Below are 21,962 nucleotides of genomic sequence, written 5' to 3'. Positions count from 1 at the left end.
AAAGCAGCGGAAGATGTAGGAACACACCTAAACTATGCATGCTGATTTCCAGCCTGAAGTAGCTGTGTATTATTCAGTCAAGTGCCAAGCGTGGTAACAGAAGTGTCTATTGATCATAGTACAGCAATGTGATTCATAAGTCAAACTTGTAGAGAGCAGAAAGTAAACACAAGCTTTCCTCTTTTGCCTGCTGTACACAAAATGACTCAGATTGAAACTGGTGCACTTAGTGACTTCTCAGGATAATTGTTTGCTGCGCTGCCACTAGAGCAGTATTTGGACTCATCTGCCATCATCTTACTGGTACGTTTGGAAAATGTATGGAAAGCGTTCCTTTGCTGCATTACAGCTCGTTGTGATTTAACCCAGCAGCTAGCTAAGCACCACGCAGACATTCTCTGACCTCCCATCCCCTGTGGGATGGGGGAGAGAATTGAAAAGAAAAATGCAAGAATTCATGGGTTGAGGTAAGGACAGTTTCATAACAAAAAATGGGAAAGGAAGACAAACAAACAAAAAGAATACACAAAACAAGCGATGCAAAATGCAACTGCTCACCATCACTAACTGATGCCCCGCCAGACCCCAAGCAGCCACCCCATTCACCCCATCCAGCCATCCCATATTGTTCTGCATGACACCACCTGGCATGGGATATCCCTTTGTCCAGTTGGGGTCAGCTGTCCTGGCTGTGTCCCCTCCTCTTGTGCCCTGCCATTGAGGAGGCTGGGGGAGCAGCACCAGAAGCTGAGAAGTCCCACCTCTGTGTAAGCTCTGCAATGCAACAAATGACACAGTGTGTTACCAGCATTATCCTCATCTTAAATCCAAAACACAGCACCATACCAGCTACTAAATTAACTCCAGCCCAGCCAAAACCACAACACAGCTATAGATTCCCATCTTCATTTAAGAAGACCAGGTGATAACAGCTGGACAACACATTTAATTACGCTATCTGTTCCCTCCACTGACTGTGTAAAAACATCTCTCCCAGACAGGAAGAGACAAGTAGCATGCGTTGAAGCATTGTGTGTTCAATTACAAAGAACTGAATAACAGCCACTATGGACAAGCCAACACATCAGCTTCTTCATTTAGAAGGAATAGTCCTAGAGCAATAAAACTTAAAACAATGATAACAAATATATATATACTTCTCTCAAGGGATATGGCTTTGCAGCAGGCCTACGAAGGAGCCATTCACCTCCTCTTTTCCAGACATGACCAAAGCATTTTGTGCATTAATTCTAGTCTCTGGAAGAGGAGGGTAGAATATTTTCTCAAATTATTTTAAAAATATAATAATTATAAATATTTTTTAAAAATGGAAATGTGCAACCATTTGGCAAATCTGAATTCAGGGACACTGAAAAGAAACAAATTTGTAACCAACTTAAAATCCACCCAGGTCAAGAATATCTACGTTAGAAAAAAAGAGCTAAGTAAATGAAAGAATTTCAAACTAAATAAATAAATAAATAAATAAAGAACAAAAGCGATTCCAAGAGAACCCCAGGAAAACGCATTTTTGTATGGGTGACTTGCCTGATTCCTATGTGTCTACACTGCTTTTCCTCACTCTGTCTCTTTATCAGAATCTTTTGGTTTTGCTTTTTCATCATCTCACATATTAGATCTGGAACCTTTTTTCCTATAAGTAAATCATAAAGCGTTTTAGAAAAGCTTCCAGAGCTATCATATAAATGGACTAACAATATGAGAAAAAGAAGCCTCCTACTGCAATATAGAATAAAACTGATGTTCAAGCTTAAACTTTCGGATAAAACAAAAAGGAAGTTCTAGATGTGCTTTTAGTCCCTTAAATACAGCAGCTGCATATTCTTCATTGGTTATATAGGGTAAGCATGTCCAGAAGAGGTGTCAGACAGACCCCTACCTATCTCAGGGCCCAGGCCCCGGTGGCACATAAGCTCTGTAAAGTGTTTAACTAGATTGTTGCCTTCATTCAAGCTGAAGGAGACAAAACTTTCTAAACAGTGGTAGGACAAAAGATGGTGTGTTATGGTGTGTTCCCCGGCTGCACTCCATGCAAGAAACCTTTGACAGCAAGGGAAAAGGAGAGATAGGAAGCTAACTCTATCAAAAACTATTAGCCAGTTTTATCATGAGACAGCTGGAATATAGCATACTTCAATGAACACACCGACTGATTGAGTCTATCTATATTCTTAGGGTGTACAAAGAATTCATCCTGGTGAAATAAAAAGAGCTCAGAGTTGTTCTGAAGATCTCTAAGACATTTAATTTTCAGTTTTGAAACAAGACAATGTTTACCAGTTAAGCATTGACAAAATGCAGAAAATCCACTTGAGTCACCCACTAAATAGTCATAGAATACTAAAACTCTCTCGTTCTCCTCAAACTAAATCAGATAGATAAGAGTCTTGATAATGTGACCTATCAAGTACACAAAGCACAGTATTTTTTTTATATTTTTTGACAAGGGAAAGAATTGCTATCCAATACTTTAACTTACCCCACTCTTTTCTACATTTGATAAAATATTACATTTTACATTCGAGAAGTAATGCATTGGCTAGTGGTCTCCTTTGGTATTCTGGGAACTGCTAACCAGAATCACTTTGGCTCAGCATAACAAGACGACATCTCCATTCATACCTGGTATTGCAGTCTGTTCCTCTCCACTGCTTAACATGCATATCCTCAGCACTGAAGCCATCAAAACTGCACTTGGAGCTCACAATGAAGTCAAATATTTTTCCTTCATTATTTCCTGTCTGAGAGGTAAAACATGTTGTTCAGGGTATCTACCCAGGACAGTAAAAACTATTTTGCATTTAGGAGTTTTACAATAGAATGTACTTTTAAAAGACACACGTACTTATTCCGCATTAAAATTGTGCCAACCCACTGAGTATTTTACAACAGCTACTCTAATAGCATTGTTACATTGCTATTAAGACAGGAAAGGAAGACAACATCCCCTTAAGCTGCAAAGGGCTCTAGAAGGACAGAAAACCTCACATGGAAATTTAACTAGAACATGATCTGTTCACACGCAGTAACAAGACAACACCTGTCACCCTAATGAAATTAAATAGTATGGAATAAATTCAACAAGCATTGGTCATGTGTTGCTGAGAAAGCAATGTTGAAATTACATTAAAATAGTACGTCTGAAATTGAAAACCTCACAGAGATTTATCTTGAGAGGAAAGACGTTAACATCTTCTACATGGTCATGTAAAACAGGTTGTGAAATCCAGCAGCCCTCCAGGTACATTTTCAGAAATAACTGTAGCCCTGCTTCTGGTTTCATCATCTTCTGTTGCTTGTTCCCTGTATTTCAGCAGTGCATGAAGAAAATGGATTACTAGCCCAGTTCTTTACTATTTATGAAGTTCACTATTTAGGAAGACATTCTTAACAGCATTTAAGTTAAAAATTCATCATGCTATTGTCAGCTATTTGTCCCCAACATAACTTTCCCCAATTTGTCACTATAGCAATTATTATAGTATTTGACTGTAGGGGATTAAATTTATTGCTGAGCTTTACACTCCTAATGCAACACAAAACCAACATTTATGCTAAAAGATTTGCATCCTTACTTAAATACAGACAACTCTGAATGACCACATGAGCCACTCACAAGTGCAAAATCTTCTCCCCAGGCCAAGTGAAGAACTTGAAAATACCCAGATATTTTCATAGTCATAGCTTAGATGAGACACAGAACTAAGCCCAAAGATTGCTGAACACTTGAAGGAGACGGTTTTTAGAGATATTGGCTTGAACAGTCATAAACAAGTTTTGATTCTGCTATGCTTAGTTGTTTTTTTTGTGTGTGTGTTTTTGTTTTTAAGTAATAGAGTTATTTCCCTGTTAACTGTAAAATCACTTTAACATGAGTTTAGAGAAAAAATGATACAGAAACATTTTTTTTACAACAGTTAAGCTTTCTCAGTGTACCTTGCAGTTTTAGAGGGATGTTTGGCAAAGCTGAGCAACACACATGCTCAGATCACATTTGGTTATCCCAAGAGTTCATTCAGTGCAGCAAACTGACTTAAAGCATATCTGTATCACATTTTCTCTTTCAGAAATATTTCTTAAAGATCTTTTACTTGCCATACGCATGCTCTGTTTTGTTCTTAACATTAAAACCTATCTCGCCTTCTGAAGGTTCCCCGGATATGTGCAACACACGCACCTGCTCCTGTGCAAGGGACATCACAGAGCTCACATTGAGGCTGTTTTTGAACTCTGCAGGGGCTCCTGTTTCCTTGGTTTCCTGTCTTCTGAACAGCTTCTTTCTTTCTGTGCTTTTGTCATTCTAAGCGCTCCCGGTAAGTCTGCAATCAAACAGGGCAACACATTCATTTTGCTTTCAATGGCAGTACTGTTTTTTTCCTACAGAAACACTAAATGTCTTCTGAAAATAAATGGAAAATTTCCAGAAAGTCAAATTTAAAAAAAGAATTAAAAAAACTTCACTTCAGAGTCCCATCCAAACCTGCAATATATAAAATGCTCACAAGTGCTAACAGCTTGATGAATCGCCCTTTACTGACTCACACTGCAATAGGAACTCACATGCGACCTAATCATTTCAGGCTCCTTAAACAATCAGTCAGCTTGGGTGTAAGACTTAAATACAACTAAACATATCTGTCTAGTACAATTAAAATGATTAGCTTTTTGCTGACTGTGGAGCACACCTAACAGCTGATTTAGAATCAGGTTACTATATTGTAGGCTTGGTTAGATGCATGTCACCTCACAAAATACAGAGAGGTGAGGACCCTTTTGGAAGGTACTGACTAAGAATCGTAACTGCTGTGGACAACAGTTCAAAGAAATCAGGCAGTTACAGGCATATCACATGCTTGTTTCTGAAAATCTGTAGGAGTTTTAAGTGTAGTAAGTTCTTGGTTGGTACGTATACTCTTTTTGTAAGACATTACAGTACTCCGCAAGAATTTGTTTCACTTCACTAAACAGAAGTAAAAAAACTACAGCTGTGCTCAGAAGTCCAGGGGTGTTATCATCTTAAATAACCTTGGACATCCTGCCACTGACTAATAAGCTAATGAGTTAATAAAAACATGATCTTGACCACCAGATTAGATCTTAAAAAAAATCCACACAGCTACTCAGTAAATTTTCTCACTTACTCAAACTTCAACCCATCTGAGTTTAGAAAAAAAAACAGTTGGGCTTAACTTGATAAACCTTAACCTTGGAAAAGCGTCAGCATTTTCCACATCAGCAAACAGTGAGATGGGACTGGCGCTTCATCCTGCTAAGGGTGGAGTAGGGAAGGAGGTGGTTTCCCAGCTTTTATTAAGGTTCAAATTCAGTGCTAACCACTGATCCACCATAAGATCCACACATTCTTCAATGGGAACAGCTAGCTCTGATTTCAGGCATTAAATTGACATATCAGTAACCATTTGCAGGACAAAAAGCACCCTAGATCTATTCACAAACTTTCATATAAATTAGTCAGGAAAAAGATGTTTAGCATATCAATAAAACACACTTTCTTCCTAAAACAGTAAAAGGTTGTCTAAGAAACGTCTTAAGAATACAAGTTGTTAGTTAGATATGTTAGACAGGACTATTGGAAGTTGACTGTGCCAAGGTTCTGGGCTACCGGATACCTGTCTCAGTAAATAACTGTACAAGTTGTTTGATTTCACAGACAAATGCTTAAACAAAAACAAACTAAAACACAACCAACCAGAAAAAAACACAATGATCCTATAGATTTCATCTTGAACTTCCTGCCGTGCCTACTTTCCTGCAGGCTTTTTCATGGTATCAACGTGATAATCTCATGTTCTGAATAATGTAAACTGTGAGGTTTATGAAAACCAGGGACAGCGCTTTGTATTCAGCTTCTGAATTCAGAGTTTAATTCCAAGCCTTAATTTCCCATCTCAGAGAAGGAAAAGACCAAACAAAATCCAAATTGGTATCACAAATCTGGAAGAATTTTTAAGAGAGGCTCAAACTAACCTCTCTAGCTCTTCTGAGGATAAATGATGGCACACATCATGATTCTCATTGGTAAAGGTGAAAGCTTCTGGAATACATCCTTCTTTACCTTCATAAGCTCAAGGTAATGTCTTTAGTTAATCATCTGCCAAACCACCAAAACATCAGATACATCGAATTAATGAGAGCTATAGACTTTGGCACAGATTAAATCATATTTCAAGTGTTAGATGGTAGTCATATCAAAAAAAAAGCCAGGAAGGACTCCAGAATTAGTCTTCTCTGAGCCACAGTACAGTCAACTGCCAGGGCTGAACACAACAGAAACCTGGTTATTAAAACCAAAATTGCTTTTAGTACCAGGAAAACTGACTTCACATTTCTTATCATTATAAGGAAATTAACCATGGAGGTGTTTTAGAGCTGAACAGTCACACAGCTGTTTGCTAGGTTTGGCAAAGAGTGTAAAGGTTAAGAAACTCCTAAATTAAGCTCAGGTGTATTAAATGTTGTTGAATGTGTCACATAAGAATTCTGTGGTTATAGAAGTTGGTCAGTTATAACTATACCCTTATAACATTCATTCCAAATTTGACTTGAATATCTATCAGTTTTTGAAGTACTACAGATTCTTCACAGTTATACTAAGTTTCTTAAACCTGCAGCTGAATTTGCAGAAGAACAAGATTTATTTGAAAACTGTAGAACTGATTACTTTTATAAGTTCACTTTTATAAGTTCAGCATTTTTCAGAAAAGAAGTACACATGCATATCAAATCCATCCTTGTCAAGTCACATGAAGTCCAAGTTTACACTCAAATGTCTTTAATTTTAAAATTACAGGACTGCTCTCAATGAGTTCTTCTCCCACTCTGTATGCACGTCCAGGATTGCCCCAGCCCAGGTGCAGCACCTTGCACTTGGATTTGTTGAAGCTCATTATGTTCACATGGGCCCACTTCTCCAGCTTGTCCAGGTCCCTTTGGATGGCATCCCTTCCTTCTGTCATATCAACTGCACCACTCAGATTGGTGTCACCTGCAAACTTGCTGAGGGTGCACTCAATCCCACTATGTCATTGATAAAGATAATAAATAGCACCAGTCCCAGGACAGACCTGATGGACACCACTCATCACCAGCCTCCACCTGGACATAGACCCATTGACCACCACTCTCTGGGTGAGACCTTCAAGCCAACACCTTATTCAGTGAGTGGTCCACCCACCAAATCCATCTCTCTCCAATCTGGAGACCAGGATGTCATGTGGGACTGTGTCAAAGGCCTTACAGAAGTCCAAGGAGATGACATTGGTCAGTCTTCCCTTGTCAACTGATGCAGTCACTCCATCATAGCAGGCCACCAGAATAGTCAGGCACCATTTACCCTTGGTAAAGCAACGCTGGCTGTCTCAGATCACCTCTTTGTCTTGCATGTGCCTTGACATTGCCTCCAGGAGGATCTGTTCCATGATCTTCCCAGGCAGAGAGATGAGGCTCACTGGTCTGTAGTTCCCCAGGTCCTCCTTTCTACCCTTTTTAAAAATGGGAGTAATGTTTCCCTTTTTCCAGTCACCAGGGACTTCGCCTGACTGCCAGGACTTTTCAGGTATGATGGAGAGAGGCTTGGCAAGTACATCAGCCAATTCCTTTAGGACCCTGGGATGCATCTCATCAGGCCCCATAGACTTGTACTTGTTTAGTTTCATCAGGTGGTCTCAGACCTGCTCTTCACTTACAGTGGGTGGCACTTTGCTCCCCCAGCCTCCATCTGCAGGTTCAGGGAAACAAAAGACTTGGGAAGCCTGACTGGCAGTGAAGACTGAGGCAAAGAAGTTGTTGAGTATCTCGGCCTTCTCCATGTCTGTCATTACCAGTTCACCCTTCTCATCCAGCAGAGGGGGTACATCCTCCCTGGCCGTTCTTTTCTGAACAACGTATCTATAAAGAATCCCTTCCTGTTATTCTTTGCATCCCTTGCCAAGCTCAGTTTCATCCATGCCTTGACTCCTTATCCTACCCCTGCACATCCGGACTACATCCCTGTACTCTTCCCAGACCACGTGTCCCTGCTTCCGCTGCCTGTGCCTGATCATTGAGTCCAACTCCTGGCTCCACACAGGACCACCTAAAAATCAGAACATGTGACTGAGAGAATAGTCCAAATGCTTCCTGAACTCTGGCAGGTTTGTTGCTGTGACCACTGCCCTGGGGAACCTGTTCAGTGCCTGACCACCTCTGGGTGCAGAACCTTTCCCTAACACCCAGCCTGACTCTCCCCTGTCCCAGCTCCATGCCGTTCCCTCAGGTCCTGTCGCTGTCCCCAGAGAGCAGAGCTCAGTGCCTGCCCCTCCACTCCCCTCGTGAGGGAGCTGCAGGCTGCCATGAGGCCTCCCCTCAGCCTCCTCTTCTCTGGGCTGAACAAACCAAGGGACCTCATCCGCTCCTCACACGTCTTGCCCTCCAGACCCTTCACATTCTTTGTAGCCCTCCTTTGGGCACTCTCTAGTAGTTTCATGTCCTTCTTATATTGTGGCACCCAAACCTGCAACAAAAGTACTTAAGATGAGTCTGCACCAGTGCAGAGCAGAGCTTTTTCCTCCTAAACTGATTTTGATCATTATCATTTTGCACATTCTCCAGGTTATGATTTCATTTTGTAGTTAAATGAACAGAATAAGGAAAAGTTGCTTTGCTTTTTCTGCTTCCACTTTCCTAGTACTAAGCAGAACTGGAACAGCCACTGCAGAGTACAGTACTGTGGCCACAGCTCCTTTGGTGCTGAACCAGCGGCACCACAGGCAAGCACATCCACTGAGGCACCATTTCAGTGCACCAGGTGTTCCTTCCATGGCATAAAATCAGGCTGCAGATTAGAGTAAAAAGGCTTGAGAACTGAACAAAGTTAACCAGCACCAGGAACAAACCTGGACAAATTGAGAAGAGAGCACTGCTTCAGAAAAAGGGGAGCCGAGTACAAGATCTGGATAGAGAGGCTGCTCTACTGCATTTTGTATTGGAACATCATCCTCTTATTAAAATTCAAGGTAGCTGCTTCTGTAGATGAGAGGGACCTACTTAGCAATAAGTCTTCTGAAGTCCAGAAGTGAGAAGTGCTTCTTCAAGCAGCATGTAGTTAACCTGCAAAATTTGCTGCCAGAGGAGGTCAGAAAGCTAAGTGTGGAATCAGATAATTCAGCCAATAGTAAGTTTGTATTTCAGCAAATACAACTAAATGTAATTACTTTCAACTGTCAAGTATCACCGCTGAAGCCAAGAATAAACCCTCCCCTCACACCATGACCACCAAATGATTAAGCTAAAGTCTGCATGACTTCAAGCTTGTCCTAAAGCTTCCAATATCATTGCTGGAAGCAAGGCACCTACTGTGATGCCTCATTAAGGCTGAAAAACTTATATTTTTAAATGCTTGATGTAAGAATCCCTGCTGTATTCTTTCCTACGGGCTAAATTTTAAACACTACTTCCTGTACAGTCGTCATAATTTATTTTATTTCATCAATATTAAGGGAAAATGTTTGTCGGAAAAGAAGGCTTCAGAACACACTCTCTCTTCACCTCCAATTACCTGCTACATCTGCTTTCAAGTTTACTTTACAGATTTCTAGCAATCTTAACTTAAAAAAATCTGAAAAGCTGAGTGAAACTTCATTAAAAATTAGTTATTTTTATCCATTTGTTCTCTGAAGAGTTCAGTAGATTTGTAAAGTATGGGAAAAAGGAGTCAAAGATAAGCAACTAAAAAAACAGATGCTCTTCTCTCAGATAAATTTGACACACACCATACTTTGATAAATGCAGTTTTCTTATCAAAATATTTACATTTTATCTGGAGAAGAAAGGTTTTATCAGCACTAAAATATCAGAAGAAAAAATAAGGATTAGAAAAATGTAAGCCAGTTTTTAGCACTTCTTGCTTCCTCAACAAGATAATGTTACTCAACAGTTTCAGGTATGAATATACTGCTCACTATTTTAAGTTTCTAAATATATAAATATGTCCAGGAGCTTGAGGACTATGTTTTACAGGCTCACAAACAGTTTACCTATTCCCCACAAAACAAAAAAGAAATCAGTGATGGAGTCACCCATTGAAAAGGTGAAATACTGATTCTGTGATAGCTTCATTTTGATTTCTCACACACAATGCTGTAAAAATATCACTTTATCTAGCATAGTTTCAAGGAATTCATGAAGAATGTTTATAATCTACAGTTCATATCATCATACTTTCTCAATAGATAAACAAATAAATATTACTTATGCATTCAAGCTACTTCGAATTTTGTCTGAAGACACAATTGCAAAGTAGCATGTTATGTTTTCTGCTTATAAAGACACAAAGGAGGGAAGTGAAAATAATTTCTCCAGTTTCTTATTTTAATTGTTTCAGAACATGCATGAAAAATAACCTGTTTAGCAGAACTGAACACCTGATATGAAACAGGTATTTGAGCTAAAAGAGACAATTCATAGTAACCACTTCAGACCGAAGAAACTATTCTCTTTCTCTCAGTTGAGAGAGAGGCTCCTCCAAAAAGAGCAGGAGGCTCATTTCCTCCTGCAGCTACAAGTAGTGGCCTCAGTTGTTTTTTGTTAATGTTTTAACTGTTGTATTTGAGAACCAATTCTAAACCTACCTATACTACAAGAACGTTAAAATAAAACATACATACAGAAGACACCACTGCTGGATTCCAGAAACACTCACTTGGTGGGGAGTATGAATCGCTAGCAGGATGTTGCAGCTGAACAGGCAGGTGCTGGCTGGTAGTACTGCTTGCTCTCACAGTTGCTTGCAGATGTTTGTTGTTCATAACTGTAATTATAATGCATATGGAATTCCAACAGAGCAAAAAGATTAAGAAAACACTGTGGTAAAAAATCATTTATAAGTGACTGACTTGACAGACGGCAGACAATTCACATATTTGATTTATTAATAGTAGATAATGAGGTTATTTATAGAAAAAAACATTTAAGGGCATTTTGGTGGTATTGGCAGGGAATGATGTGGGAGCAGGAAGCAGGCTAATAGTGCTTTCTCTAGGAGAGCTCAGCTGGAGGTGCAGGGGAAACAGCAGGAATCACTGACAGTAACTCACAACAAGAAGGCGGTTTTAATTCACTCCTTTGAGAGGTTTCATTCCAATTACACACAGTGCTCAGTTTGAGTCACCCCAAGGTTAGGGTATGCTGCAAATTTCTAAAGCAAGATACAAGACCTCATTAAAAAAATACAAAATCCCATGCTCTTGCTAGTATGACAGATACACATTCAAGCTGTATATTCATGCAATGGGGAAGAAAAGAGTAAGATTTAGTTATTTTGACACTCTAGAAATATCTAGAAAACTGATAAATAAGAAACTTCTCTTACCATTCAAAAGGAGCAGATGACATGCTAAAGTCTAGAAGCATTTATCTGAAATTCACCAGAAAGTCAAAGCTGATTCATTAATAGCAATATCCAGAAATACTTGTTAAGGACTAGGACACATTGTATAGGGGAAAAAATCATGTCCCTCAAGAAATAAGTCTTAGGTCAGTACAACGTGCAATAACTTCTTTAGTCATCCATTTACCCTGACAGATGCCTGGGGTCCGCAGACTTCCCACCAGTGGCAGGTCAAAACGAAATCCGTGGTACTGTGACTGTCTGTTGGCCACCATCCAGAGGACATGCAAGCTATCAAGGCTGTTCTCACTGGTCAGAGAGAAACAGGCACCTTCAAAAGATAACTCGTCGCAGCTATTGCTTTCTGTTGCCTACAGAGGGAGTCTAGACCAGCTTACACAGAAGGCAGAGACAACTTCTACAAAATGAAGCCCATACAGAAAAGAAAATCATGCAACAGTGATAAAGCAACTGCGTTAAATCTATCAGAAAGGTACTATCTGGCAGTAAGACCATTCAGGATTATATAGCGCATTATCCTGTCTCCAGTGGTGCCTACAAGCAAATGCCAAGGGAGAGGTAGTGCAGAATACTCCCTTGCTACTCTTTCTGCTTCAGTTATCAGCTCCGTGAATATCCCAAGCCTGACATAACTTGTCCATTGGTTACTCTCAAAAACACCTTTCAAATATTTGCTCAGTCTCCTTTTTCCCCATTTATCTTTTTGCAGACACAACATCCTTGAGCAAGAACTTCCCCTGACCTAATATCCACTGCAAGAACCATCACCTCCTTTTGTTTGCTTTGAAGCTAACTCCTAACAGCTTCAATTGTAAACCTAAGCTTGCATAGTACTGGACGAGACAGTGAACAGTCAGTTCCTATCCAGCTGCTTCTTGCCACTTCAGATCCAGTAAACATCTAGTATCTGTTTTAAATCATCTCTCCCAGACTGAGGAGTCCCAGCCCACTAAGTCATTCTTGCTACGGAAGCTATGCTATGCTTTAGATCACCTCTGTCACTAGCCTCAGGCCCTTTCCAAGTCCTACCATATCCTTTCCAAGACAATAGGAACAGAAAATTGCGTACAATCAGTATCCAAGGAAAGGGCAAAGCCACCGCCATTATTTGAAACAGGAGTATAAAGTTGTCTTCTGTTTGCTATTTTTGTTCTTACTCTCTAATATTTAATAAACTTCTGCTGAACACTATAAAACTCCAAATTTTTGTTCCTGAGTAGCCGTCACAGTCTACTACATTGTAGAAAAGCTAGAACAATTTATAAAAGTAAAAACTGGGGGAAAACTAGCTATTCAGTCATGTACTGGGGCTTCCTATAATTCCTCACTGTTCTGCCCTACCTAACTTAATATCAGATTATATCGCTGCTTGCCTTCTGTTTAAGGATGGTTCTATTCAGTGTTTTCCTCAATGATCTGGATGCAGAACTCAAGTGCATACAAAGCTGCACCAGTCAGCAGCGGGCCCCGGCAGCCAACAGGGCCAGCCTTTTGGGGTGCCTCAGGCCCAGCACTGCCAGCTGGGTGAAGGAAGGGATTGTCCTACACTGCTCTGCCTGCCGCGGCCTCGCCTCGAGCGCCACGTGCAGGTTTGGGCACCACAGTATAAGAAGGACATAAAGCTATTAGAGAGCCCCTGAAGGAGGACTATGACGATGGTGAAGGGTCTGGAGGGCAAGATGTGTGAGGAGTGGCTGAGTTCCCTTGGTTTGTTCAGCCCAGAGAAGAGGAGGCTGAGAGGAGGCCTCATGGCAGCCTGCAGCTCCCTCACGAGGGGAGTGGAGGGGCAGGCACTGAGCTCTGCTCTCTGGGGACAGCGACAGGGCACGACAGAACAGCAGGGAGCTGGGACAGGGGAGGTTCAGGCTGGGTGTTAGGAAAAGGTTCTTCACCAAGAGGGTGGTTGGGCACTGAACAGGTTCCCCAGGGCAGTGGTCACAGCACCGAGCCTGCTGGAGTTCAGGAAGCGTTTGGACTATGCTCTCAGACACATGGTCTGATTTTTAGGTGGTCCTGTGTGAAGCCAGGAGATGGTCTCAAGGATCCCTGTGGATTCCTTCCAACTCTGGATATTCAATGCTTCTTTTTCAGGCAATTAATGACTATACTGACCCATGCTTCACTCTGCAAAGATTAAAATAACAGTGTGACTATCACTGCACTCTACAGCTAGTATTAAAGAATCACAGAATAATATAGTAGTATAGTAGCACCAGATCCCAGCACCTTCTATAGCCAAGAAATTGAAGTTATTATCATACTTATTACAGAACCGTGATACAGGTATTCTGAGAAAAAAAGATGCATGCAATTTTGTTTTCCTATTGGTCCATGGAAACTCTGGGAGTTCACAGCCTTCAGCACCAGAACGGATTTCTTCCTGTATAAACCACGTGGTTTATTCCAAAAACTAATCTGGCAACCCCCATAATTCTCACTGTCATCTGTACAACAGCAGGGATATCCAACAATTCAAAAAAATTAGTCACATCACTAATAATTTAAAAGTTGTTTAAGCATCTTGTTTTGAAGTAAGACGAAAAAAAAGGCAGTTGCTTCTTTCCTTTAGGTCATCAGGTCTATAGACTTACTATTGCTGCTATTAAACATTGACCAGCAAAAGAGTTGCCACTGTAGGTAATGAAGGCTTGTAACTTAGAAATTGTTTAATAGTGGAGGTACATAGATGTCCTGTTCTCTGCGCTCTGCAGAATGGCTCTTCACTTCTTTTACCACGCAGCAAGCATCTAGCAAGAATTATCAGTATTTTCCACCCAAGTACAAGTGTGTCTACACACAGAGCTACTCTGCAGTTCAGGGTCCTTTCACCTGTTGTTTGCAGATTCTGATCCTCCTTCAAACATCACATCCAACACTTGGCAGTAGTTTGATACTCGCTGCTACAAATACATCCTTTGGGTTAGGAGAGATGCCTAAACTTAATTTTCCTTTTATTCTACTTGTTATAACTGTGCTTTGCCTTCCTCACAGCAGAAATTGAACTAGATAACAAGTAAGCATATCAAATGCTAACGATAGAATGACTTGGAGATGTTAACACATGGCCTGTATTGATGCTCAGCCTAGGAAGTTTGCTATACTCTCAAAGCTTCAGAAGTTGACCTTTTTCTTCAAGGTGCCCAGTCTACTACTCTATCAGAGCAACCAACCTGCATCCAGTGCAGCTAAGTCTTTTTCAGGAGGAAAATAGAACCACTGACATATCTATGTAGATTAAAAGGTGCTGATGAATCTATTCTTCCTCGATGCCAAAGCAGTATACCTATAAAAATAAATCACCAAAAAGCTCCTGTGAGCTCCATTGTCTGCTGAAGCGTTCTCAGTATATAGATTAAAAAAATAAATCTAAGCAACTCCCTAGTTAAGCAAACTCTCAACCAGCCTACTAGTTCAAAGCCACCAGTTTGAACAAAAGATCTGTTTTTTTTTTTCCTCAGAAAGCATTAGAGATATATGTCTATAATAAATCACATGAGATGTAAAGACAATGACTCACTTCATTATCTTTAAAGCATGAGAACAGAATACTCTAGTGAGACAAAAGTCCCTAGGAAATGCTGATATCAGCTGCACTTTGCTCTCTGGTAGCAGTCTCAGCAAGGTAGGAACAATAAAAAGATTCTGACAAACTACTGCAGAAACAGTACTGCAGAGATTATACGATTTTAGACTGAATTTCTATATTATACATGCTCACTTTATAGTTACAAAAAAGCTCCCTTTAAGAAACAGGTCTGCAAATTCAGCCTAAGTCTCAAAATTAAATGTGGTCCAGAGTCAAGGAACAAATATGCCAGCAAAACAAGTTCTGAGTGCCAAAAAGACAAAAGTAACCTCTTGGGATGTAGTAATAATTTCTGCTAATAAATCATAGTGGTTAGAGTTCAATACACTCCAAAACTGACACTTTACTATGAGTAAGAAAGAAAGTTGTAAGATCTTAATATGTTGATACTGCATCAAACAGAAATTCCTATTTTAATTCATCTGGAGCACTTACTGCCTACAGGCCACCTCAGAAATACGAGGGCACATCCTTTTTTTCCTGATGCAGCCTGAATCTTTATCGCGAACAGGTATGTTCTATCTGCTCTATCTGGCCGACTAATAGCCACTGATGACTGCAACCAACTCCTCCCAAAAGGATCAAAAATCCTGCCTGGAATCCAGGAAATAAATGTAGGTGCTGAAAGCTCAGAAATACATCCATAATTTGGTATGCACACACACCGTGCAGTCACTGCCTGAGATGCAGTGCTGCTGGCAAGACTAACTTGACAATTATTTGCATGAGCATAGACCCGAAGCTCAGCTTTATTAGTCCTGATGCACTGCCTAGTACTTCCAGTTACCTGAGGAGGAATATTCAGAGGTAAAATTAAAGTTCCATTAAACTGCTGTGTGGCGGAGGATGCTTAAGAGCTGGGTTTTCTTTTCATTACCCTGTTACCCGAAATCAACATTTAAGTACTGAAACAAAGTGCGTGGGCATGAAGAAAACTGAAGGTAGTGACGACCAAGTCTTTTCAATTAGAGACTAGACACACGGAGAATAAAGAATCTTAAACATTACTGTCTCGACTGTGTAATTTTGATAAACAAATACTGTGAATACAGGTTGCCAACTAAAAACTCCCAGGTATTAAATCCTGAAAGTTTGGTGTTTTGACAGGCTGGGGAATGATTTTCTACTAAGCACATCCTCAACCATAGTCCTGCCCTGACTGTGTCTGATAGAGTCCAGAGGCAAAGGCTGTAAGCGGCCTGACAGTCTGTGCTATGAGTATGAGAGATGCCAATGCAGGACATCGCTGCACGCTATAGCTCACTCCACTGGTTGCATGTGATTAAAGTGTGGCTGGCTGAGCACTGTGAAACAACAACAAAACCCCCAAAGTTTTATTTAGCAGACCCAGCTTCCATGCACAGAATCTACTGATACCACATTTTAACACCACCCTGCAGGCCAGTCAGCTTATGAAGACTGAGTAATGCTGCACTTCAGGTCTGTGTTATAAACTTAAGGCCACGACTGATTAAAAGCAGAGCGAAGATATAGTCACATGAAAAATGTGAATATGCCAATCAGTAAACAAATAGCTGTTGACTTCATAGTAACTAAGGATTAATATCACTCAAAATTGCCAGAGGGCTTCTGCCCAGTATGACAAGCCCAACACTATTTTATTAGTTAACAAGTCAATGCGGGATTTCTGTATTTATTCTTTCGATCACAATAAAAGCTGCTCCTTTCCTTTGTCTACGTGGACAAAGCAGCAGTAACTCAGGCCCCATGAGTTACCATAGCTGATGCTGTTCTCTCATGAAAAATATAACTCTTCAATAACTACCTTGCAAATTTTATTGTAAACTTGATTTAAAAAGTAAATAAGTTATCTTTTTGCATGTCCTTAAGTTGATTACCCTGTTTCTGTATTCATAAGTTTTAGTTTGCTACAAGATATAAATTGAAGCATGAGCCACACAATGCAGTATTCCAGTATTCTGCATACAGTTCTGTATATTAGTTTATCGCAGTGGGGAAGCTTAGGCCATAGAGATATAAAACTGAAGAGAGGAAAAAGTTCATTTGGTTCACGTGCTGTAACAGCTAACAGAGCAAGTTACTTGAAGTGACACTATTCAATTGCATGAGGAAAATGGACATAAGAACTTGCTGTTAAAGCCTTTTCAGAACATACATTTTATCTCCTTACCAAGGAAGGTAGAAAACTAAAAGATCGTCCCTTCTCTTGCTGTACCTCCATTACATTGCAAGTGCATGTATTATTCTGAAGCCGTGGTTCCCTTCAATATCCAAATAGAGATTTTATTTTTAAAAAGTCAAAAATTGCAAAGAGTATAATTTATCATGCCAGTTGTTTCCATGCTTAGGTATTTAACTTCACAGGTGAAGTTAGGGTAACAAATTTATTTACTTTTTCTAACTCCATAAACTACTAAAATGGAAAGTCATAGGAAATAGTTTACATTTAAATTGGAGACATTTTAAGCTTGGATACTAGTATTACTAGAATATAGTATTACTAGAATAATTACAAGCATTCATCTCCATTCAGCAAAAAAAGCTTTGAAGACAGAAACTAGAATCATCAGCCTTTGTAAAGAGACTTCAAAAGATACTGAAGAACAAGGAAGGGAAAGAGAAAAACTAAAGAATTCATATACTTAATTCTGTAAACTCAAAAGCATCATACCTAAGTCTTCAAAGCCTAACAGCTTCTCATCCTCACCAGAATCAGTATTTGCCATTAAAAAAAAAGAAAGCTGGATCTACATCATGGCCTTTATTTCAGTTTATTATCAGACTGAGCTCTTGAAACAAGCTAAAACATTGAAGTGGAGGCATCTTCTAGACTACAGGTGAATGCTTAAAAGTTAAAAAAATGAAGTAATGCATAGGTGAATGTATCGTAACTTTTATCAAACAAATTATTTAGTCACAAAGACTTTGCTATACAGTACTGTTCATAAGAGATATTTTAAAACATTATCTTAGAGGTAGCTAACTAGCAAATCTAAAATGCACTGAATACACAATCTTAACCTGTAAAGTAGGGAAAACATTTGTTATTGCTATCAGATCCTAAAACATTATTTCACAGAAGAGAGACCTCCTTTCTTCGGGAGCTTACTGCTCACGCAGTTTAAACTGTAGTGTGGGAAAAGATTCAGTATCATACAGACAGTAGATGTGACACCTACATCTATTGCTGAACTTTGATTAAAACGTGAGAGGTTGTGCTAGAACAGAGGAGACTGTAGCACAGGACAACTAACTTCCAACTCACACAAGACAGCTTAAACGTCTGCATGCTGCAGTGGACTCAGCAGGGTTGGCTAAGGAGGATAGGGCAGACATTTCAGCCTCCATACTGGGCTGTAATGATGCTGTCTGAAGGCCACGCTTGATATGCCTGGGGCCGTTTTGAATTGTTTTCGGTCATACCTGAGTGCTCGCACATGATGTTGAGACATGCCTGAACTGAAACGGCACGTGAATTTTCCTCAGGTCAGTTTTGACTCCAGTACTTTTCATCATCTTTAAGATGTTCTTGAGAGAAATTTTTGCAAGACAGGGCTTGGGTTGTTACTATGCTAACGATACATGTCATACCAGAAAACAAATAACAACTGTCAGACACACAACTGGACAGCCACATATCTGCTGGCACTTTGATTAGTTAACTGACGGACAATCTCCACAGACAGATCTTGCACGTCACTGTATAATGTATTAAGTGAAAGGATTATCTAAAGCACTTATCTCCTTTTGCATTTTCAAGATATGTTTGGGGATAAAAGCCAATCAAGACTACAGGTTGCTTTGCCAAGTATTTGTTGAGCTAAGCATACCAGTTTGCGACAATTACATTGTTCTTAGCTAGGATTCTGATCTAATTTGTTGCTTAAGCTTCCTCCAAACTTGGTCCCTGTAGCAACTCATGTTACTACCACACCAGATCCAACCAGGCTTTGATGTTTCAAACTTTCACTTACAAGAACAGGTAAAATCACGCCTTCCTCCATAAAACCCTGTCCCTTTACAGTCTCTCTGAGAATTTTGAAATATATCCTTGAAGTACAAAGACACTCAAAGTCTGATAACACAGTAATTCTGTAGTGCTTTATTGCTTCCATGGTGGTGGTAAGAGACAGTGTCATAAATGTTCAAGCCAACCAATTACTTCAGAAAACCTGGGAGATGCCTTAGCCATTATGGTGTTCATATCACCACAGTTTCCATATTAAGACCATCAGGAATACATGCTCTGGAAATCATAAACTTCTGTCAGTGAAGGGAAACATTCATGTCAGACATTAAAAGCACAGCATGCTATGTTATTACTGCTGGTGCTAGTCCAAATAGTTTTAGTTTGGCAGCAGTATCAATGGGCTTTCCATTGCTGATGCATGCAAACCAAACTTATGCTTTCAGTAAGGCAGTTATATCACTGTACACATCTGAACAATGTAAGAACAGGTCAGTAGATCTATTCCTATGTATTTGTTTTTGTGGCAACAAATACTTAATCTCAGGAATCACTATTCTCAAGTAACCATTCTTAAAGCACCTATCGAGCTCTTCATGACTCCCTATTACAAGTTCACACATGGCCACTTCAGCAGTATGTTTTGCCAAATGCTCCAAAATACACAAAAAACGGGTGTTTTCCCCCAGGTCTTTGGGGAAACAGAAACAATCTAAACAGAATGTTTGCTGTGCATTTTATTATTGCTTAACATCATCATGAAGTTTCAAGGACTGGAAGATAAGAAACGTAGTTAATATTGCCTTAATGACAAATTTAAAGTCATTTTCACACCAGCTGAGACTACAGAATGTGGTCAGTAAGCTCAGCCTAACTTTCTAGGCTAAGCAAGGTTACAGGATGCAATGAGGTCAGGCACGGGCCATGACTAGTAAGCAATATGCAGTAGTGATATATTCTATTACAAAAAACATTTCGTCCTTTACTCATATACACCAGAGATTGAGCACACGAAAGCATGCTACCAGCAAGTTACTGTGATTTAAGAAGGGATCTGAAGTGCCAAAATTTAAACACATAAACGGATTTGTCAAAAAGTATTCCATGTAGTTCCCAGACACAAGCTTCTCTGTTTAGTCTGATATATGCACCATGATTAACAATAAAAACTGTTATACTTTTAGATTTGAATTGCAATAGAAAATTAACAGATCACTACACAAACAGAACTATGCTACAAATAAGCACTGCATCAGCTTAAATAATTTCAGTAGATACTATTCACAGCCAGTATGAAACTATACACAACCACAAGCTTCATAAATAATGAGCACGGAATAAAGATGATTACTGGCAACCAGAAAGCTTCCATTTAGCTTCCCTCCACTTTATTTCACTGTGTAAGGATCTTATTGTCTACTAAACTTTATAGGACAAGACTTCAAAAGCTAGGCTAATAAATAGCGTGACTACTGCTCTACAAATGGGGGGGGGGGGGGCTTACAAAGGCCATTCATGCATACACGAAAATTAAAGTGACAGAGAAAAATCAGCTTCATTAAAAGCTTATAACTGCATTTATTGTAAGTTATATTGTAACTTATCTAAATCTGTCCACAAGTGATTAAGCGTGGTTTAATTGGAGAAGCCCAGCACACGGAAATGTGAACTAACAAGTGCGCCAGCCATCACACCCACTGCGTGCTGTTCGAAGCTCAATGCAGTGTATTCTGTGCTGACCCAAGGAAGGCCACAAAGTTCTCCCATAGTTCACTGAAAGCTTACAAGGGAGTGATCTTACAGCAGTGCAAGACAGAGCCAAACCTACCCCAGGTGATACAATTCACAAGGCAACACAGGCAGAACAAAATGAGACATCACAATTAACCACAACGAAGGTAACTGCTATGGGAGCGAAACACCAGATACAACTCCATCCTTCTGCAAGCGACCAGCAGAAGGAGCTTCTGAAGAGGATAAAGCACTATGAACAACTGATATTATGAGGCCAGATCCCTGGGGAGGAAATTACCTTCAAGAGCAAAGTTGAAAGCACAGAGTTCATCAGAGCCACAGCATACCAGAAACAGTGAGCACAGAGAAACTCCACAAACAAAAACTAGAAAGTATTCCTGGGAAGGATGCTGACAGCAGAGCAACACACGAGCCCTCAAGCGTGCCTAATGAGATCACCGTGTTGGACCACAAACCAAAAGGAGAGTAAAGCAGAGCATTAGGTAAGCAACACCTTGGGGGCAACGCCAGGACATTTGTTGGAAGGGGCAGCGGGGAGCCAGGAGATAACACAAGGCTGGTGGCTAGGACCTGAGAAGAGAAAGCAACAAGAAAGAGCAAAGAAGGCGGTGCGAACAGCAAGCAGAAATCAGAAAACAACGCGAGACCCTACAGGAACGAAAGAAACACGAAAAATAAAGACACCAGGAAGGAGCACACCAGGACACCTTTCATCTCGGCGCCACTTCACAAGGGAAGGGCAGCACCCCAGGGCAGCCGGAGCACCCCCTGCGGGCGGGCGGGCAGAGCCCCGAGGCCGCGGCGCTGAGGCCAGAGCAGTAGCAGCAGGCGCTCAGCCCCCTGCGGGGCGCCCAGCCCCGGCCCGCGCCGCCGCCATTTTACCCACCCCGAGGGCCGGGCTGGGGGCGCCGCGGCCGGGCGGGGCCGGCCCCGGAGGCGGAGAGGGGCGGGCGGCAGCAGCGTTGCAGCGGGGCCCGGGTTCTGCCCGTAGCCCGTCACCTGCCGGCCGTCGCCGAGCCGCGCCAGGCCGCCGGCGCTGCCGGCCGCCATTTTAGGCGAGGAGCCGGGGTTGCGGCTCTGGTGGCTCCTCGGAGTAAGCCCCGAGCGGGGCGGGCAGTCGGGGGGCACACGCGGCGGATCCAGCCTGTGGCAGCGGCTGTAGTGTGCTGAAAGCGAACCCTCTTGCAGTCAGGGAGAAGATAAGCCAGTTTTGAGAAAATCGTGTTTGTTTTTTTTTTTTTTCA

At 40.9% G+C, this 21,962-nt stretch overlaps 1 long non-coding RNA gene across 1 annotated transcript in view; it reads right to left on the bottom strand.

Moving 5' to 3' along the window:
* The window catches only part of LOC121060215, a 30,854-nt gene extending 9,271 nt beyond the window's left edge, over positions 1–21,583 (bottom strand). Inside the window, exons 1-5 of the long non-coding RNA XR_005814756.1 lie at positions 11,390–21,583; positions 10,721–10,828; positions 4,199–4,340; positions 2,644–2,762; positions 28–1,257 (exon numbers count right to left, since the gene is read on the bottom strand). This is a non-coding gene — a long non-coding RNA (uncharacterized LOC121060215). The remainder of the gene's footprint in view (positions 1–27; positions 1,258–2,643; positions 2,763–4,198; positions 4,341–10,720; positions 10,829–11,389) is intronic.
* Between the last annotated feature and the right edge of the window lie 379 nt (positions 21,584–21,962).

The sequence above is a fragment of the Cygnus olor genome, chromosome 26 (assembly GCF_009769625.2).
Source record: "Cygnus olor isolate bCygOlo1 chromosome 26, bCygOlo1.pri.v2, whole genome shotgun sequence".
Lineage (NCBI taxonomy): Eukaryota > Metazoa > Chordata > Aves > Anseriformes > Anatidae > Cygnus > Cygnus olor.
Note: the sequence above shows the minus strand (reverse complement) of the source record. Positions and strands in the feature narration are given on the sequence as shown.